Below are 21602 nucleotides of genomic sequence, written 5' to 3'. Positions count from 1 at the left end.
CACATTCAGAGGGTAGTTGTCAGTGGCTCAGTGTCCCGATGGACATCAGTGACAAGTGGTGTCCCTCAGGAGTCTGTATTGGAACAATGTTATTTATATTTAAATATCTATATTACCTTCATTAGTAAAACAGACATTTTATAATTCTATAATTTTTAGGGTGCTCATATAATAGTGGAGTTTTCTATTCAGATTACATTTTCATATTTTACTTTTTTTTCCTTACTTTATTTTCTGTATTTAACCTTAGGTACAATAATCAAATATATTCCTTTTATGTAGCAACCAGTCAATTGGATTGGATTCACTTGGTCTCCAAATAGCATGGTATTCAATAACAGAAATTTTTTCTGTAATGAAGAGGATTGGACAAGATAACTCTTCATGGGTCCCTTCCAACTTTATCTATTCTTGGAATCATGGGAAGGTAATTCCATACCTTCAACTACAGGTAAGGAATAAAGATACTCTTAAAACTATCGAAAAAACAATATTAGTAGTGAAACTCTAGGAACTTAATGCATTATATTTTGAACTCCTTTATGCATTGCTAGGGTCTTTATATTTTGAACACCTTTAAATCTATCTAAGAATTTTTCAGATAAAATGGCTCATGAAAGTATTGTCATCTCAGTTAATAGCACCCAGACTTTTTAAAATAAAGGATCTGATTCCCTAGAATAAGCTCAAGTAGAGGTCAACTTGGGATCTTGAATTTGACTGTCATGATGAGAAATAAACAGTCCTACAGGAAAAACTGTAGAATCTGATTAGTATAATCCAATGCTGCATATCTGAAAATATCTAAATAATTAATTACTGTTACAGGGAAATAGTAGTTAAGTGGGTAGTGTCCTTTCAGAAATTTCAGCCTCATTTTTCTTATAACTTTCTTGATAATTAATGCCTTAACTATTCAGAGGTTTGGATATTTCAACTTTATTTATACTTCATTCCAGTGATATTACTAGAAATTACTTTTAGGAGACTTATAATTTTAGAAGGCTTGCACAAAAAATTTTCTTGATTTCAAAGTTTCAGAGTTCTTACATAAAATGACTAATTCTTAATCTCTCATTAACAACAGACAATCTAATAATAGAGAGAGGTAGAAATGATAGCATGGGAGGTTTGAAAGATATCTAATATTAGTGCTATAGTTATTAGGATGCTCCTCTTATCAAATTCAATAGATTTTTTCCTTACGATTCTCGTATGGGAAAGCAGTCTCCACAAGTTCTTTCTTTTCTTCTTTCAGAGTCTGTGCATGTAATGAGGTTTCTTCATTTCTGATAAACTAAAAATCAGTGCAGTAACAGATGTATAAGTATTATAAGGAGGATTCCATTATTCTGCAGTCTTTCTATCTTACATGTACTTGTTTTTTAATTTTCCCGGTCTTAATCTTTTACTTTGATCACTGTGTTGCTTTTGAGATTCCTATGCTGTGATCTGCACAGCAGAAACCTCTCTCTCTTCTATCCCACCTTGAACAATGTTGTACGATGGCCTTTCTTCAAGAACATTTGTTGCTTTTTTTGATATGGACTGAGGAAGAGAAAGACAATGCCCTTTTAGTGACCGGTGCAGTCCTTTGGTTTAATTTTTCTCCAGTTCTGGAAAAAAAATATTGTTCTCAAGAGACCACCAAGTTAGCTCAGGTAAGGTAGTTTCCTATTCCTACTTCATTGTTTCTGGGAATAAAGGGAAAGATGGGAGAGATGACTGAGAAGATAACTCTATCCTGGTGGCTAAGCAGTGGGAATAGTGAAATGTATGATGAGCATTGATACTGGTCTCAGCTTTCAGGAATTTTGTATGATTAATGTAACATCTGGCACTTAGTGCCATGGTCTAGTAACCATGGCAGTGTTGGATCAAGGGTTGGACTTGCTGATCTCAGATCTTTTCCAACCTGGTTGATTCTAAGATTCTATGACTATGATTCTATGATTTGTGTGTTACAACATGCAATGAAGTTACTGATAACAGGCATAGAAGGACAATCTCTGCTGCACTTTTTTTTCTAGACCAATCTTACCATTGAAATAGCAGGTCAGGGGGAAAAGAGGACTGTGAAACAACAACAAATAAGGAGAAAGGGCAACAATATATATTTTTCCTTCACACAACAATGTTAATCACATAACAATGGTAATTAATTATACAATAGGACAACAATACTATTTGAACTGCAACAGCAAGTGCAATAGCTGCACAACAGTGATCTCAAGATAATAGTTAAGATTTTTTTTTTTACTACAGTCGGTAGGGAATGGAACAACCTCCATGGGTTCAGAAATAGTTACATTGAAAAATCACTAACAATTTCTCTAAGACATTTACTGTTATCACATTTTGTTCCTGTTCTGCCATACCTACCTCTCCTGGTTTCAGCTGGGATAGAGTGAATTTTCTGTGTAGTAGCTGGTACAGTGCTGTGATCTGTATTGAGTATGAGAATAATGTTGATAACACACTGATGTCCTGGCTGTTGATGAGTAGTTCTTGCCCTAAATCAAAGACTTTTCAGGTTCCCATACTCTGCCAAGGAACTGGGGGGGAGCGTGGCCAGGACAGCTGACCTGATCTGGCCAAAGAGACATTCCATACCATCGAATATTATGCTCAGTTTATAAACTGGGGGGAGTTGGTCTGGAGAAGCTAATTACTGCTTGGGGACAAGCTGGTTGTTGGTCAGCAGGTGGTGAGTGAGCAACTGGGTGATGCTTAGTTGCTGACTGAGGTTAAATCATGACACTATCTCAGCTCTGTGCTGACTCCTGAGTAAAAAAATGCTGAAGATTCACGGAAAAGTAAAAAATTATTAGCCAAAATGGGGATAGTTTGCATTAGATTTTGTTATCTTTTAGCTTCCAACTTTCAAGCTAACCAAGTAAGGGTAAAGGTAAGAAAGGGAAGAAAAATCAGCAATGTAAATTTATTCTACTGTGAGAAATAGAAGATAGGTGAAGAAAATGCAGAAGATAAATTGAAAGTTTCATTTAATTTTTCCCACATCTGATAGTGTTATTTATTGTATATCAGAGCTACAGAAAATGAAAATACATAACTTTAAAATTAACAATCGTCTTACCCCCTAAACATCAGATATTGTTACAGTGTACGTATTTATAAAATCAACTACTTACTATAGTTTTTTAAAAAAATCATGAAATATAGACAGTGCTATTTCCGCATAAGCTTTTTGATTTGCAAATCTATGGTATTTTTCTTATCTTCTACGTTTTGTTACAGAAGTGGCTACCATGTGAGCTGACTATTTATTCTAATTCAGTGAGATCAGAAGAGATTTGAAGGTGAATAGTACAAGAGTACCAGAATAAAATTTCATTGATTCAGATGGGAAGATGGTCCTATCAGCTACCTTATCATCTGAGAGCAGTGCATGCTACTGTCAGTGATTAGGAAACTAAGCACTCTTCTTGCTTCAATAAACCTGTGCTTTTTGCTTTTATCCCCGATGAGATTCTTGCCTATTATGTTTAGGGGAATTATCCAGGGAATTGTGTGTTAAGTATAAAAAAGATCCTTAAGATTACAAGATGAAACTGAAACAGCAGTTTCTCAGCAGAGAACAAATCAGCAGTCACTAACTTGAGCCATTTTAAATGTATATAAACAGATAATAAGGTTATTCTGTATAATTATAGGTGTGAGATTTATTTTCAAATTTTCACTGTAGAACAAAATGACTGAATATTGTGGTTTTATTTGAGACTGAGATTTCTGAGTTCTGAAATAAAGCGATGCCCTCTGTGATTAATTAAAGAAGCAGTATTTCTGTTTAAAAACATATCTTATGTTAATATGAAACTCATCCTGAGGACTATTAGTGGAAATTCCAATTTGTTGATATTAAATAATTGTTTCATAAATTTTGTGAAGTTCAAGTTTTATTTTTAAAGGGTGAGCTTTCAGAGCAAGGAATGCAGTTGTTTCATCAAGCAAGGAGATAATGGTAATTGTTAACACTGGTGGCAATCACTGACCCTAAATCTTCTTTCCTTAAGACCACTTAAGTCTGATTCCTTTAGTGATTCTTCACTACTAGTGAGTTGTATTTGACTTATGCAATGCTGTAGAGGGAATGTATCATAAAATATACCAGCTATGTATATATTAGAGAGACAGTCACACCGGAGTGTATCATTCATCTCCTTTGTTCAGTATTCTCTATCAGACTAATCGCTCATATTGTCTAGAAGGTGAGAAATATTTCCACAATGTGAGAGTTCTGTGTAATCTATCCAAACATGGAGGCATTTTTTTGGTTATCCTGAAGCCCAACAGATTCAGGCTGAATCCTATCTATGGAAGTGTAGACATTGCCATTGCCATTGCAAATGGCAATGTCTTCTATACCTTTTAAAAATGAATTTATTTTGTTTCTGTATTTGGTGAAACATCAAAAAAAGAATTTTCATAATCCTATAGTACATTTTTAAAAGATGGTGCTGTCTTCCTGTTCACAACCATGGTGCAGTGGTCTCTGTAATTATTTTTGTTGTTTTTGTTTTAATGTACTGTGCAGCTCTGTTTTGCTGATTTTTTGACCCTTATGATATTACTATTATTTTTAGGTGTAGCTGTTACTATTCCTGAGATTAAACATGACGGAATCCTCAAAGAAGAAAGATTTCAAAGCCTGTTTGTACACAGTGACAGCACTAACTGTTGAAACAAGGAAGCAGAATTTTTATAATCAATTACATGTACTTAATCATGTGACACTAATGAAGTTATATAGTATGAAGCTAGCATATAACATAGTTGTTTGTCTTGAAATTCTAACAACAGCTCAGAGAGAAACTTATTATTTCATAATAGATTTTTTCCTGCTTGTATCCTTTCTCAAAGATACCTTTTTGTGTGTTTGGGATTTTTTTAATGATACTTAAAGGACTTTTTAATCTTTTATCTGAGTAAAGAGTAAAAAATGCGTACTCTTGTAACATCCAAATCCTATAATCACAATCTCCAATTCCTTGATAACCATCCATCTTTGCTGTCCTGGAAAAATTATAGCTTTCAGTTATGATTCAAACTGGGGAGGGGATGAAGAGAAGATTTCTTCAGCTTTTAAACTTTGTGACTTTTGGGATCCACTGAAACAACTCCTTTGAATGGAGCCCTGTGGAACCCCACTAGTGACAGGTCACCAGTCTGATGTTACCCCATTCGCTGTTACCCTCTGTGCTCCACCCGTGAGCCAATTGCTCACCCATCACATGATGTGTTTATCCAGATGTGGGTTGGACATTTTGTCCAGAAGATTCCTGTGAGAGACAGTATTGAAAGCTTTACTGAAATCCAAAAAGATTACATCAACCGGCTTCCCTTGATCAACTTGGTGGGTTACTTTGTCATGAAAGGAAATCAGGTTTGATAAGCAGAACTTTCTTCTCATGAAGCCGTGCTGGTTGGGACCAATGACTGTGTTGTCTTTCAGGTGTTTTTCAGTATTTCCCAGAATAATCTTCTCCATAACTTTACCAGGCACTGACATAAGATTGACAAGCCTGTAGTTTCTGGGGCCCTCTTTCTTGCCGTCTTGAAAATCAGGACAACATTCAGAAGACTCAGTCAAAGAGATTCCTTAAGAAACCTTATTATTCCCAGTGGAATGCCTCTTCTCTGATTAATTGATTCTTCAGAGAATTAAGAAAATATCTCCGCTTTCCTTATGGTAAGCCAAAAATAACTACCTCTAGCAGGAGGCCTCTACAGGTTTTCCAATCAAAAAAAAAGAACATCAAAAAACAATGGTACTATGCAGCTAAGTGACACTCTGATGGCCAACCATCTAACCAAGAGTTGTGGAAAAATGGAAAGTCCCAAATCCTCTGTGTATAGTGTAATGCTTAATTTAATAGTCAGACTGCTGGCTGCACTAAGCCAGAGTCAGGTTAGGACTCTATCTTCCTGAAACAGTGAATTCATCTACTGGGTTGTGTTGAAAGAGCAGTAGAGAATATGTCTGGAGATTTTTAAGTTGCCTTCGGAGTGAGAAAATCCCAATGTAGTCCCTCTTTGATAACCAAGTACATTATAAAATGTATCAGACGAAATCAAGCAGAAAAACTGAAAACAAGTAATAGGTATTTCTCAGGAAAGCTGAAGAAAGCTGGTATTATTATAAATATCAGTTAAAGTTATTCTACATATCAGTGAAAGACTTTGATTCCAGAAGGTATGCAGCTGCCTAATGATGAAATGTAAATTATACCCTAATTATACCAAAACCAAATGGATTTCCTTCAGCCATATGCAAAAGATAAGATTTGAAAATTTGTTACTTTCCTACTCACAGGCAGGTACAAATAGCTTTTGCTTTAATCTACCCTCAGCCTAACATCAATAATATTAATATATTCATGTTTAACATATTAATATATACCTGCTTTCTGTGAATATTTTTTTTCTGTACTAATGAGACTTGTTAACTTTTCTTTCAAGGATCATCTGCTAATCTCCACTGGGTGCCAAGAATGTAACTTGATTGCCCCAGATATTTCGTTCCCATTTCTGAAATCCTACTGGGATTCAAAAGAGATGATGAATTTTTCAGGAAATACTATTTCCTGATCCTATAACTTGTAAACTGAGCTTCTAACTCCCTAGTAATTGTTGCCTCCTTGATAAAATAAAGAGATTGCAGAATAACCAAGTAGGATTTGCTCTGCTACTGAGTGTTGGTAGTGTGGCTTTAAGATTGATCCTGAGACAGATGACACAATCTCACAACATAAGCACAGGACTACTCCAATAGAATAAAATAGTACTGTTAGAAAACAAGTCAGTGGAAATGCAGCTTTATGGCTTACAAAATATCAGAAGGGCTAACCTGGACATAAACAGAAGGGACACATCCACCATGCCATATGTCCTAGTTAGGACAACTGAGACCAGTTCATCAGGGTATGGGTGTAACCCAAAACTGTGTATTCTATAGCCTTCCATGCCATTTCCCAGAAACTGTTATCAATGAACCATTTACACCCTCTGCCCATAGAGCCTGACTCCTCAGGCTATAAACTAGGTGTTAAGAGGTCTGTGAGATAGGAGGATGCTCCTGTCCTCACACCCTTTGTGGAACTCCCCGCCCTGAGGGAAGTGCTGAGCATTTCTGCCTGAACTGCAGGATATATAATCTTGGAGTCTTGGAACATTTCGAACCACTCTGTGGGATCCAGAGAAGGACTGCGGCTCATCGCTCTCAAACAGACTTGGATCACCACCCTATACTGGACTCCAATCACCACTTTGACCAGACTGCAACAGCTCTTCCCCCAGCATCTCACTGCAATCACCACTTTTGACTAGACTGCAACAGCTCTCCCACCAGCAAGTTCTTCCCCTCTCCCTTTACTTTGGACTCAAGCGGGGCCCGAGGAACACCACGTTCATGCCCCAGGGTACTGGGTTATACATTTGGGTTTTGTGGGTTAAGACCAATTGTTTGTTTGTATGATTGTACTTACTGTATTATTTTAGTAAATTGTTATTCTGACTTATAATCTCTCCTTTGAGTTGAGTACATTTCCCCTGCTGGTTAACTCTTAAACCAGCACACCATAGCTGACTGGGACCATGTGAAAATGTACAATAGAACAGCAAGAACAATTAAAATAGATCTTAGGAAGAAATTCTTTACTTAGAGGACAGTAAGGCGCCAGAACAAGCTGGCCAGAGAAGCCGTGGATGTCCCACATCCACAAGTGTTCCAGGTCAGGTTGGACAGGGCCCTGAGCATCTGATCTAGTGGGTGTCATCCAGGCCCTTGGGTATCCCTGCACAATGATCTTTAAAGGTTCCTTCCAATCCAAGACACTCTGTGACTCTATGAAGAACTACTTTTTTTTTTTTTTTCCCTGTGGGAGGGCTGGTAGGAGGGAGAACATTATTAACATGTCTGCCTGCTAGAGGCAGAAGGGTAGGGGAAAAAAATCATTTTAATGAGGTGTGGAAGGTAGTCCTCTGTTGGTTACATTTCTATAAATGAGAGATTTCAGTTAAAAAGTTAAAATAAAACAGTAACTCAAAATCTTTCTGGTAATAATCATGAATAATTCCATATCCGACTGCAGTACTATAAATTATGAGGTACAAATATTTCTTCAAAAGGATCAATTAAAGCAATTATACAATCACTCCATTGTAACTTCCCTGCTGGTCAGTTGATAATGTAATGAATGTTTTCAATATTTCATTTATGCTGAGGGAATTAAAGTGATTGAAATATAAGGTTGATAATACAGTTATAATAAACCCCCATAAAGCTGCATATTAGCACATTTAGTTACATATAATTTCTTTTAACTATTTGTCGTAGCCTTAATAATTGTTTCTTCTAGCACAGCCTTAAGAATCTCTCTAAAATGTAGTATAATTTATTTTGGTTTTCAAAGTAACTTTTGATCAATCTAAACAGCTATTATTAGCTGTTTGAAATCAGTGAATTCTGTCTGTGTAAAATCCAGTTTAACAAACATGGTACAATATCTGTTTAATATCAAAGAAATTGATACACAAGGATACCCCTTTTTATCCAGTAAAACACAAAGTTCCACTTCAAAACAAATGAAATTTGTACTTTAAAAGCAGTCATTTCAGAAACTACTCTAGTCAAAGAATTATTTTCCCTCTGAAATAAGATTAAATGAACCCTCTATTTTTAATAGGGAAAAGGCATATTATTTCCTATTTCTTCTTTTATTCCAAAATTGAAAAAGAAATATTGATTTTTTTAGTAATTTTCTCTAAGAAAACTGAAATAATATAAACTTTTTGTAATTATTCAAAATTTAAATGTAAGAACTCCAATCTGTCTATAACAATCAATTTGACTGTACTATAAAGCAGTTTGAAATCTCCCAGTTAAAATGAATTAACAAAGAATGTTTAATACAGGAAGTATTCCAAATGTTTTCTTCTATCCTCCTAGCTCCCCCACAATGTTTTCTAACAAGTAATGTCTGAAGATTTTCCCATCTGTGTTGCAATTTTTGTTAGACCTATGAAAAAATTTCAAAGAGAAAACAATGTCAAGGTTTAGTATCCAAAGGGGCTAGAAAATTTTCCGTTGTGGTTGCCATATTAGAGGGCTGGGCAATCACAAACCACATGAAATTTAACAAAGACAAGTGCTAGATTCTGTACCTGGGATGAGGCAACCCTAGACTTACAGACCGGGGAATGAGATGCTGGAAAGCAGTGGACCTGACAGAGTTAAATAAGCATTTGGACAATGGTTTCAGGCAAATGCTGTGATTCTTGGGATTGTCCTGTGCAGGAGCTGGACTCAACAATCCTCGTGGGTCCCTTCCAACTCAGGATATTCTATGACTGATGATTCATTTTTCCAAAAAATAAAAACTTTTCATATTTATAGTAGGGAGTTGAAAATTATAAATATTTATCAAATAATTTTAAAATATTTTTTAAACCTGATGCCTTAAACCCCTAATGTTTTTTATTTTTCTAATATTTGTAAAACTTGTAAGTTTTATAAGTAGTGGAAGTAGATTTTAAAAGCAGCAACCCCCCCCTCCTTTGTCCCTTGTCCCTTTCCCTTTCTCTAGCACCCGTTTACACATTCGTTAACCCTCTTACCCCATTCTATGCTCCCTATTTCAATCCTACCCCTGATTATAGCAGAAATGTTTAGTCTTTTGTCAAGGCAAGACCTAGATTGTTGGCAGAACAGCATATCAGGGCCTAAACCACAGAATACGGTCAAGAATTAGGTAACTATGTACCCTTTGTGCTCTGATAAAGAGGAAGGTGGGATGAACACGGGGTCCCAAAACCCCCAGACCCATATCTCAGGGGGTGGACCCCGGGGCGGACCAGAGTAAAGGCCACAGGGTGGACACATCTGGGATTGGATGGATGGTGTTATAAAACGTAACATCTCAGGCATGGCCTGCGCGCGTCTTGTAACATCTTAGCCTTGGTAAAATAAACCCTTTCTTATCTCACCCCTAATTAACTGCTCTGGAGATTTTTTCAGCACCAAAATTTCACAGCAACAAACCTCTTAATTTCTTTCAAAGTGACAGACATTGAAGCTTTCACAAAAGTTTTCCCTGTGTTAGATCCGTGATTGCAAGCATGCTCCTACTTCAGTCTGCCACATTGAAGACAAAAGTTCTACCAATAGGACAAAGAAGAAGAGGATTATAGGCCTCCATCCTATTGTTTTTCTTTCTGTTTCTTGTCATGGAAATGGGATATGCATAAGATCTGAAACTGAGATAATGTGACCTTCCATTTCTCTCCAGCCAAGAATTCTTATAGTCAGAGAGCTGATATGCACAGGTATTATTCAGTGAAGTAGCAACAACTCTTCCATTAAAGATAAGATGTTTCTGGAGTGAAATAACTACTGTACCCTTCCTAGATGTATAATTAGCTTTGTACTGAAAATTGCCTAAATGTGCTTGATTAGATGCAAATAGTTCTGTAAATAGTAGCCTCAGATGACATGTGCATATTTCAGTTTGATGGTTGTCATCTGTGTTTTCCTTAGCATCTCATAATTTTATCTAGAAAAGAGAAAATCTACCCAAGATCATTGTTTCTCCTAAAAAAAAAAGAAAGAGAGTAGCAAAACAGTTTCATTCAATTATTCGAAAGACAAATACAGCAAAATCAAAGTGCTGTGCCTGGGAAGTCAGAACCTCTGCACCAGAAAACTGTGGTACAGAGGAATTAGGGAGCATCTTGCTGGGAAAGCCCCTGGGGTTGTGGCAGGCAGCTATATGAACATGAGCCCATGGCATGTGCTGGCAGCAGAGTTGTCCAACAGATCCTGAGATGTATTGGCAGTTGCACAGCTAAGGAAGCTGGGCTGGGTCAGCCTGGAAAACGGATGGCTTTTGGGGGCCTAACAGCTCCCCAGCCTCTTTGCTACATCATCATAGGAATGTATACGAGCTCCTCACAGTGGTGCAGGATAAGAGGGTGAAGGTCAAGAGGTTCAAGTTGAAACAAAAGATGTTCAGGCTATGTATAAGGAAAAAGAATTTGTTACTGTAAAGATAATCAAGCATTACAGTAGATTGCCTTGATAGATTGCAGAATCTCCAAATTTCAGACAATGCCTTCTTATTTAAATATGTATTTTCCTTTGTAGACAATAAGTTCTGTATAGTTTATTTTTCCTTACATTATAACAACTTATAAAATCAAAGAAAATTAAAATGTTTAAAAAAATTTGTGTATATCAGCTCTGTTAAATTTGTGAAGAAAAATTTCAGTTGGAACAACTTAAACCTATCCACTAAAAGATTAATTTTTCCTCGTAGCCATTCTCAAGTTATTTTTCAGTGCCATGGATTAGTGTTAACGAAAGTAAATTAAGGCATGTACAAAAGGTAACATTTGTTTAAAGGTGCTAGATTTTATTTTATTAGTACTCTGCATAAACGCTTTGTGAGGCAATGAAGTACACCTTTGCTGTAGCACTTGGGAAGATTTACTCACCTAAAGATTTGGTTCTTTAAATCCAAAATATTTAAAAGATGCAGAGTAGGTATTCATGGTTGATAATAGTGGGTAATAATTGTCAAAGTAGTATCAATCTGTTCTGCAATACAATTTCTTTTCCAGTTTAATCTCATGATAGTAGGTTTTCTACCCTTGATGTGTAAAATTGTCCATTGATTTACAAACTTACATTTTGTTCTATTGCATATGCAAATTGAACTATGCAGCTGAATTTCAGCTGTACAAAAGCATAATTATATTCTCAACTTAATGCTTTTTTTTCAATTGAGTGATGCCTTATGTTTTACAGCTGTGATCTTTCTGAGGTCCTTGTGACTAATACTTCGCCTTACAGGCATGTGTTTAAACACTGAGTGGTTTTAAAATGATGAATTATGGAGACTCTCTGTTAAGTGCCTTTTTGCCATCTAATTCTATGCATTGCTAAGTCTCTTCTTGTGCATAGTGTCAATATCAGCATACAAAGACCAGTGAAGTTCGGGCAGTCATCCGTAACTCTGAAATGGACAGATTCTGGCAACTGAGGTACAAGTTAACACTTCTTTAACACAGAGTACTTTTTCTCCTACCCTGTGGCATATCATTTTGGTTGTGCTAATTTACATGAAAATACAATGCAAATAATTCAGCACATAAAATAAGCGTCCAGTGCAGGATGGTAACAGATAAATATTTGAATCTTAAAGACCTGTCCCTGAAGGGAAAAGAATCCATTTGATCCATTAATAATGAGAACTTTCTCTTTGATCCTTTCTGTTCCTGCTACATCAGAGAAAACCATGAGATAAAACATCTTGTGAGATGTATCAGGTGTTGCCAAAACAGCAAGCAAAGCACTTATAAACATAATCTTGAAAACAAAAATGTTAGCCATGATCTAAAATAGATTCATTATCAAAACTTCACAGCCCAAAACAACAATTCTCAGTGCCTTCTCTCTCCCATGCTTTAAATCACATAGTTTAAATGCTCACGAAAGATAAAAATACTTCCATAATAAAAAAAAAATGCAAGGTAGATCTTAACAATCATTATAAAAATAGTATTTTGTTTATAAGAAAAGAAAAACAATTCAAGATTCACCAAGCAGTATGATATTTTATGAGCTTTAGTCAACTTGTCATTTGTGTGGCAGAATTGCCAAAAATTTTTCATAACCATTTCTTGTGATAGAAAGTGATGACTTCACATCTGTTGGCATGCTTTGATTGTCATAAGACTGGCCAGGCACACACGTCTGTCCTCTAGACTAGTAAAATCTGGCTATTGATCTTGCAACCATGCGCCATCAGTACACTGAGTCAATACACTTGAAGTGCAGGTCCAGGATCAGAAGCAGAGAAGAAGGGCAGCAAAGGGCAACAGAGCTGTTCCAGTGGGGGCTGTGAGGAAGATTATTTGGACACAGCTAAGAGATAACCTCACTACTTAACTGGAAATTTTACTGTAATAGTGTTCATATATTAAAATTTTACATGAAATGTCAAATTCACAACTGTATTGGTTTGCATTACTTTTAAGATTTCAGTTGCTTAAAAATAGTGTATATTCATTATTTTTGTGCAAACGTGGAACTAAGAAAATATCAAACCACTGCATTTTTTTCTGAGATGGGAATCTTGGTCATTGACCACTTTTGTTCATATGATAACATCTGTCTCATCATAAAGACATATAAAAATTATCTTGATTAAATCTATAGTGTTCCAACGACATATATAGGCAAACTTATTGTTACATGGAACTTTTTGATGCGTACTTCATTGATCTTAAACTACCTTAGGATATAAGTTGTGTACTAGGTCGTATTGATGAGCCCTTTGTCATATACCTATATACCAGGCTGATGTGAAGAAAGATTAATACCAAAGAAAACAGAATGGATTAAAAAATTAGTTAACTGCATAACAATTTTGTAAGATTGTTGTAACACAATTTCTCTCTGCAACACCAATGTGCCTGTTTTCATGCTCCAACTGTCTGTCAGATCTCTTAAGACTGGTAGAAAAATGTCTGTCAAAACTTGGACATTCCTCAAAGCAAATGACTCACATAAAAAATGGCATAATAATCAGGAGAATAGGTAGTGCAAATAACAACACTGAAGAATGAAAGCAAAATGTGCATATACTTTGAAAGAAAACTATAGGGGGAAGTATGCTTTGCATGAGGGTTAGTTAGTTACTAACTAACCCCATGAATCCCATGAGATACTTGGAAGTTCTAAATACATTATTGAAAGTTTTCCAGTTAGGGATATATAAATAGTAATATCCATTCTCTTTTGTATCTCTTTCTAGTAACATCTAAACATAATTCAACTCACTGCATTGTATGCAATCTGTAAACAAACATTCATATGTTGTGGAGGAGTAAATTATAGACGAGTAATAGCTCAAGGCTTAAGGTGTATTATTCGTTAGAGTATATTTCAGATAGAATTTTTATTTGTTTATTTTTAGTATTTTTAGTCACCATTATACTTTGAACAAAGGTCCATATTTCTTACATTTAATGTTATATACTACAGAAAGACAGTGGCAGAAATTAGATAGATGTTTCTGTGACTCTGTACATTGCTTTAGAGACATATGCCTTCATTCTGCACTAATTGGAGTTTCCTAGAAGTGAATTTTTGTTCTTCGTAGAGATTAATTTCCTGTAGTTGTCTGAGAACTTTTAGTTATCATTATCTAAAACTCAGACATACAAAGCTATTGAAGTCTCTAAGAAGAACTGACTGGAAGTTTGCCCCATGGTTATAAATCTGTAATTGACATCTTCAGTGTGGCTGCAGTTTCCGGTTGGTACGAACCATCGGTTTTGATCAGCCATTCTTTCTTCAAGTTTGTCATAGCTGAATCCTTGGACTTTTTGATAGTGATATGAAATCCTGATACAAAGGAGAAGGCTTTTTGAGTTTACTTTGAGGTCTTTTTGTTTTGGTTTAGTTTTTTGTTTGTTTTTTTTGTTTTGTTTTGTTTTTTTGTTTTGTTTTGTTTTGTTTTTCAAGGAATTTTTAAATAAACTGTAGGAAGGAAGCACCCTTTTGTCGTATATTTGGCATATACGACTATTCAATGAAAGTCATGTATGGTTTGAACTGAACTTCAATGAAATTGCTAAGTAGATATCTGACCCATCTAGTCTGAATGAACAATTCTCTTGCCACAATTAGAAGTTTATAATTTCCTTAAGTATAGTATTAAAATTAGGATTAGAGGAGGATTCAGGAATTAGATTTTGGCAACAGCAGATTCTAAGAGCAAGACTTACAGCTGAAAGCTTTTGAGTAACAGTGTAATATTCAACAGGGTTTAAACTATAGTCTTAGATTTGGGGGAGTGTAGAAGTTTTTTGGTAGTGAGGGCAACTTAATTACTGGGCAATGAATTGCTGCTAATTCTGCAGTTTAGATTAGAGGTAGAAACATGAAGACAACACTTGAAGAACATTCATTTCCAGACGTAGATGAGCGCTGATGCAAGCAAGGAAAGCAACACCTGGTTCATCCTCAGTTAAAGAGAGTTTTCAAAAATAAGGAATACATCCACGTGTATCTGGTGTCAGCTGAGGATTAAAAAAAAATGGGTGAGTAGTATTTTTCAGACTTTGAATTACTGCACTGCTGTGACTTTGCTTTTAGTGTAACATCAACTCAAGTATCCACATATGTCCACAGCCTTTCTGAACTGGAGAAACTTGTCTGACAGCTGAAGTGAGTTCCATGTTCCAGAGCCATTAGTAGCCACTATTTCCTCACATCAAGCTCATCACACTTTCATTAGACAGAATTCAGGCATTGAAATCCATATATTTGTAAAGAGAGAACAAGTTGCCAGAGAGGAAAAACAGAGATGGAAGTTTCAGCTCAACAGGTAAAATCAGAATCTGAAAAAGAAGTTGTTTCTATGGTACTTACTGTCAAAGAGTTACATTGGAAAATGACATATTAAGAGGTTGATTTCTATGCATATATGAATGTACTATATTCAATTTCTAAACAAATTAATAAAACAATTAAAAGGTGAGCGATAGAGTAAAATGCTTCAACAGGCTGGTAGCTACATGAGAAGGAAGAAAAGACATTCACAGAAGGTAAAGTCACTGTCTTAATGTTTCAGAAGACTTAGCCTGACAGTTATATTCCAAAGATAGTGTCAAATTTTTAATCTTCCAAATATGAATAATAGTGTAGATAGTGAAGTGCTGAGTGAAACAGCTTGTCTAAATTCACAGTTTTAAACAAAATAGGTGTGAACTCATTTCTGATCTTCGGCCCGGCTTGTACATTACGGCCCATGTCTGTAAGGTTAAAGTTACTTCTTACATAATAGCATGGTCTCGTCTACACTGCTGACTGAGAACAGCTACTGGTCTGTGTTGCTTTTCAAAACATTCCTGGGTATTGTTTGGAAGAGGATAAGTTGCTTGGGCTGCAGAAATGTTAAGGAAGATGTTAAACATGCAGGCGAAAGCCCTGTTTAGTTTACTGCAAGATGTCAGCTAATCTAGACGCTTTGTTCAGCCTCCATATGTTAAACTAAATTAGATAGATTTTCCTTCTGAATTGGGTAGCAGGCTTCAAAACACAGCAAAAAACACGTAAAGTGTGCCTACAATCTGTAATGAGATGCTTTGAAATATCTTGACTTTACCATTCTTCTGCTAATCATTTAAATTGGCTGCCTGTTCAGCACAGATCAGTATGATGAATTATGTCAAATGGAGCAGCAATTCTGTCACAAGAAAGCAGCCTCTGGTTGCACAGTATATGACACATTTTATGGATGTGTTTGGCAAGCTCTGGGAATTCATACTGGACAGATGCAGGAAGGGTACAGAAAACAGCTTTGGGAATCTGTGGAATAAATGTTCAAAACTGAAATACATGACAGTATGAAAGGCAACTCAAGTACGAAATCAGCCCTAAATTGCTTGAGGTGGCTGTTCTGTTCTCCCCACAACTATGGATTTTGTATTCCCAGTGTTATACTCACACTTCAAATCGCAGCCTTCAAGAGATTTGGAGTTCCTCTATTCTAAGACAGTGTCTGAATAGTATCACACCTTTACATTTAGATGTGATTTAAGCAAATAGGTTTTCAGGGAATTGGTGAAGCATTCCTAATCTGCTCTCAAGGAAGCTATGCAGTGACTGCACAAGAAAACTTAAATTTATTCCTTTACCCTTGTAGCTCATTATTTTAGTGTTTGAGAATGAGCAACGGAATGATTTTATGTATACTGCTGTTCATATTTTACTTGTTCTAACGAGAATTATGAGTTCCTAAGCAATGTAAACCGCGGTGTTCTTTACGAACGAGATGTATTCAGGGAAAGCAAATTAGAGGCCTGGCTTGACAATAGCTAATCAAATAAGTTGCTGATCATGCAGGTCACTTAACTATCTGCCCAAATTGCTAGTCAAAACAAAATCTGTGTCTACCTAGACTTGAGGGTATTGCTTGCCACCCTACAACTTTCTCATGCCCATATAAGCCACATCTTATGATTTAAGGTATTGAAAAAACACTGATTAGTCAATGGTAGTGATGTACCATGACATAAATCAAAAATACAGGAGTCTTTCTCTAGCTAATGTTATTATTCTGTACAGACTCCAATCCATATTTAATAATATACTTTAAAAAAGTGGGGAAACTATAATAATTAACTGCACACAAACACCCTAACAGGTAATTTAAAACTTCTCAATTTTAATCTAGAAAAATTGCCACAAACCAAAAAGCTATCTTCAGTTTAGTGAGTAAAAGTAGAATAAAAATAATCAGAAAGTGTCTTCAAAGACACTTTAAAAAGCATCTGGCAATTCCAACGGTTGTACAAGCACTTACCTCTCTTCTACCATCTCCTTTTTCGGCTTTAGCCTTGATTTATTAAATCTCTTCTATTCCTACATATTTTGTGTCTGAACATTCTGCTGCATTTACTAAATCTTCATTATCATAAATCTATTCTAAATCAACTTTTAGGCTATTAGCAAAATACACTCCAGTTTAAAAGTAGGATGTGGGCTGTCTGATAGTCACGACCAGCACTTAAACGTAGATTGACTTAAACTGTAAGGGACTGAAATAATATTTTTAGTTCTGTTCTTATTAGCTTCTATGAGAAGATAAAATATTTAGCTAGAAGGTGGCTAACTATAACAATCCAACCTACAACAATTTTCTATCATTGAAAAATATTTACACATAAAAAAACACTGATGAAAACTTAGATGTGCTAATTATATTTCTTTATATTACATTAGTGTCTCAGGGTCCTATTTTCAGACTTTAGCTTTAATATGCTATTTGTGAGCGAATAAAGGCAAAAGTACCTGTCCCATACACATTCTCACTCTCGTACACTAGTTTACTGCCGCCTCTTAGACATCTCTTAATGCTGAGAAGGAAAAGTCTGTGCACAAATAAAACTGGGATTGAATTACAGTCCAGCTTTGAAAATTACTAGGCCTGAAACCTTCATTTACACAGATGCATGTGGAGTCAGGAATCAGTTCTCATTATCTTCATTGCAGTATCAGGATCTTATTAAAGGCATGATTAAATATAATGGATTATGTTCTTTCCTCTCCTGTCTACTTTAACTGCTGTTTCTTCACCAAAGAATTGAGAAGAATTCCCTTTTTGGCAAACAGGTGGTGGGTCAACATTAAGAGCAAAATAAACAGTCATCAAAGTCAAAGTTTTATTCTTGTAAAAGACAAAAATCTAATTTTATTAAATAACTTTGTGGGAAATGGTTAAAATTGCTATATAAATTTCCTAATTTTTAAAATTCTGTAAAAATTTAATTTAAAATAATATTTATTATAACGCTGAACCTCTCAGGTTTGAGTCTTTAGGTTTTAACTTTAATAGAATTCCGAATATAAACAAAAAAATTTGAAATTATATATCGGATTAAAAAAAAACAAAACCAAATCCACAAAACCTTTCTAGAAAAAAATGCTTTAAAAATTCCCACCTTCAATCTTTTATAAAGAGCTGGAACACATTTAAACCAATCTGACTGTATAATTAATCATTCTGGACTACAGTCAAATATATTTTTAAATTTATAAAATTAATCAGTTTCCTTCAAATGTCTTAGCAAAAATTCTTCTTGAAACCAACTCATGCTGTAATATTACAGTTCATTCAAAAGTAGAATGAACTGTAATTTCAAGTACTAGATATAAAACATTCATAAATCAAGAGGAAATATTTTATTACTCTAAGTGAAATTTACATGTACTAAAGATATATATTATTGATGTGCTTTCTGAAGGTTTTTTCATGCATTTTCTCTATATCAGAAGCAGAATTATCTAAATACTTAAGTATAAAAAGTGTAAGAAAACATATATGCTTATTTTAAATTACTTTGAAAAAGGTAACAACATAAAACCTTTATACAAAATTCACGTGCAACCCTGATGAGGATCACATAATGTTACAGCATGAAAAGTCCCATTTTCCGAAGGGATTGGCATTTGGTTCAACAAAATTCTGTAATGATTTGCCAAATCCCCTAATGGCAAATAACTTTCCCGCTACACCCCTTAAGATAACCGTCCAAATCCCATGACACCAAAAAAGTCCTTAGGTTGGCTTAACCACAGAAGGTAGGCATCTTATATTAGAAAACAAGGGACTTTTCAAACACTAGATGTCAAAAAAGTAAAAAAATATATGAAGTACAATGTAAAATGGATGATAACAGGCTATATATTTAATGAGGTACATCCGAGCATGACTTAAAGATAACTAGATCAACCGAATTCAACTCCCATAACACTCTAGTCACAAAAGCAAAGTACATTCACTGCTCAAATACTGTATTGTTAAATTCCAGTCAGGAATTTTCTACAAAAACTTTATACATTAAATAACCCCAAAAGTGTTGGATGCCATCTGGTGCATTAGTTAAAACAATAACAGTAATTTTGATTTTCATTAAATAGAGGAATGTGTATATGGTTTCCACAATCTTTATAAAATATACTGAGATGTTCTGAATAACTAGGCCAGTTTTTGAAGGACTTATACAATATATTGTCTTAGTTTCTTAATGTTCTTCATTAACTGTTATATCTGAACCACCTTTCAAGATTGTTTCAAGATTAGCTGTTGATAAACAAATTATAGTGACTGAGTAGGCAAGATGAAACAATATATTAAAACCTGTATCCAAGCAGAAGCATGTAACTATTATGACAGAATGATCTGGAAAAAATGAACTTGCTATTGAAAAATATTGAACGAGTGTTCTGAGAAAGTACCATGTCCTGGCATATTTGCAGAATGGTCAATCCATTAAAATACAGAACCGGTATCAGCGGTCTCCCACTTACTGATTTAACAACTGCTTTACATACCAGTTGTAAAAGTAGAAAATAGGTTTTCTGGAACATGTGAAATGAAACAATAGATACGATTTTGTATATCTTTTCCATATAACATTTCTCTGTGAGGAAATAAAGGGAAGAAATGAAACACTTCTGTCTCTGTTTCCTTATAGAGCCTTCACAGCAAACAGTGAAACATCATGATTGGTGATAACAAAAGTTTTCAATGCATTTGAAAAAGTACCATAAATAACACAAGGCCACTAAACTGTTAAATCATAAATCATTAAAATCAGTTTGATCTCTATATTATGTCCAGATTGCAAACCTAATTGGGAATGTAGAAAAATGAGGTTACCAGAGGAATAAATTATCTTAATACTTCTTTCTTACTAATGGTGAGAGTGGAGAGGGAAGAGAGAATGAAACAGGGGAATAAGAAAAAAATTGTTGCACTAGTGAAATAACTCAATAATGAGACATATTCACATACAGAAACTTGACAGTGTGATGGGGTCTTTGTGAGAAGCTGGGATCTCTGATTTATCGGTTAGGGAGACATCAATGATCAATCTATAGGCTTAATTGTCCTCTTTTGGTTTTACTTGTCACCTTGGATTTATTTTACAAAGGCCATCTCAGAAGTTACAGCATGAAAAGATGATCTCAGCTCATCTCTCACAATTTAGCTTATGGTACAGTCCACTCAGAAACCATTAGAAATAAGTGGATTAAGACTCCCTCCTTTAGGATAGTTTTAAAAGAAGGTAAAGACTGCAATGCAAGGGTTACTTACCTTTTTAAGGTTTGAATTCTGGCATTGACTTTATTGGACATAGGGGAAGTTTCTAGCAGCTTCTCACAGAAGCTACCCCTGTAGCCACCTCACTACTGAAAGCTTGCTGCACACACCCAATAAACTGCTTCTGCTCTGGGCAATGAATTGGACTTGGTAATCTTAGAAGTGCCTCCTTAACTCAGCCATCCTGTGCGACTTTTGGAAAGCCATCCACCTGTCAGTTCATCACTGTTGCTAACGGCAAAGCAGAATCCTAGAATGGAAGCAACATGTTAATGTCACTGAAAAAAAAAGGACCATGAGATGAAAAAACCTCTTTGCTAAAGTTTGGTAATTATAGGTACTTAGAGAAGTTGGTTTGCCTTTCTTAGGGATCTCATTGCCTTCTTGTATCTGTAATTTTGCTCTTTAATACATACTTAGAAAAGGGTACCTAATATGGAGTAATTATTTATTAAGTTCACGTTTTACACTACAAAATAATAGTGTTTTTAAAAGTAAAAAAAAAAAAATTTGCCTTGGATCAATTGTAAGAATTTTTCTAAAAAAATAGAGATACTTAATAATTTCTTTCTTTCTACCTCTTCATTGGTCAGTTTTTTGTAGTATGTTAGGGTTTTTTCACAATAAAGTCTAGAATAATAACTTTTTTCAGAGTCACATCCTTCAAAACCAGTTCAAATTAGATAGCTGTTAAATTGCAGCAATTATATGCTTTATTAGACAGGTAATTTTTACACCGTGACTGAAAATACTAGATATCCAACTTATTCTGCTACTTCATTTAATAATAATGAATTTTCAAACCAGAATAATTCATTCTAATAAATTATCATTCTATTAATTAATTAAAATTGCAATTTTCAGTGTCAGATCAACGCAAATAAAAATTAATAGAAGACTACTAAT

General features: G+C 35.0%; 1 long non-coding RNA gene across 1 annotated transcript; it reads left to right on the top strand.

Annotated features, from left to right (window-relative positions):
- Nucleotides 1-912: 912 nt before the first annotated feature.
- LOC120324195 lies at nucleotides 913-4822 on the top strand. The gene is made up of 3 exons (XR_005565308.1): nucleotides 913-1661; nucleotides 3259-3320; nucleotides 4605-4822. It is a non-coding gene; the product is annotated as an uncharacterized LOC120324195 (long non-coding RNA).
- The last annotated feature ends 16780 nt before the right edge of the window (nucleotides 4823-21602 follow it).

This window comes from Pipra filicauda, unplaced genomic scaffold, assembly GCF_003945595.2.
Source record: "Pipra filicauda isolate LSUMZ 115617 unplaced genomic scaffold, ASM394559v2 scaffold454_size905958_pilon, whole genome shotgun sequence".
Lineage (NCBI taxonomy): Eukaryota > Metazoa > Chordata > Aves > Passeriformes > Pipridae > Pipra > Pipra filicauda.
Note: the sequence above shows the minus strand (reverse complement) of the source record. Positions and strands in the feature narration are given on the sequence as shown.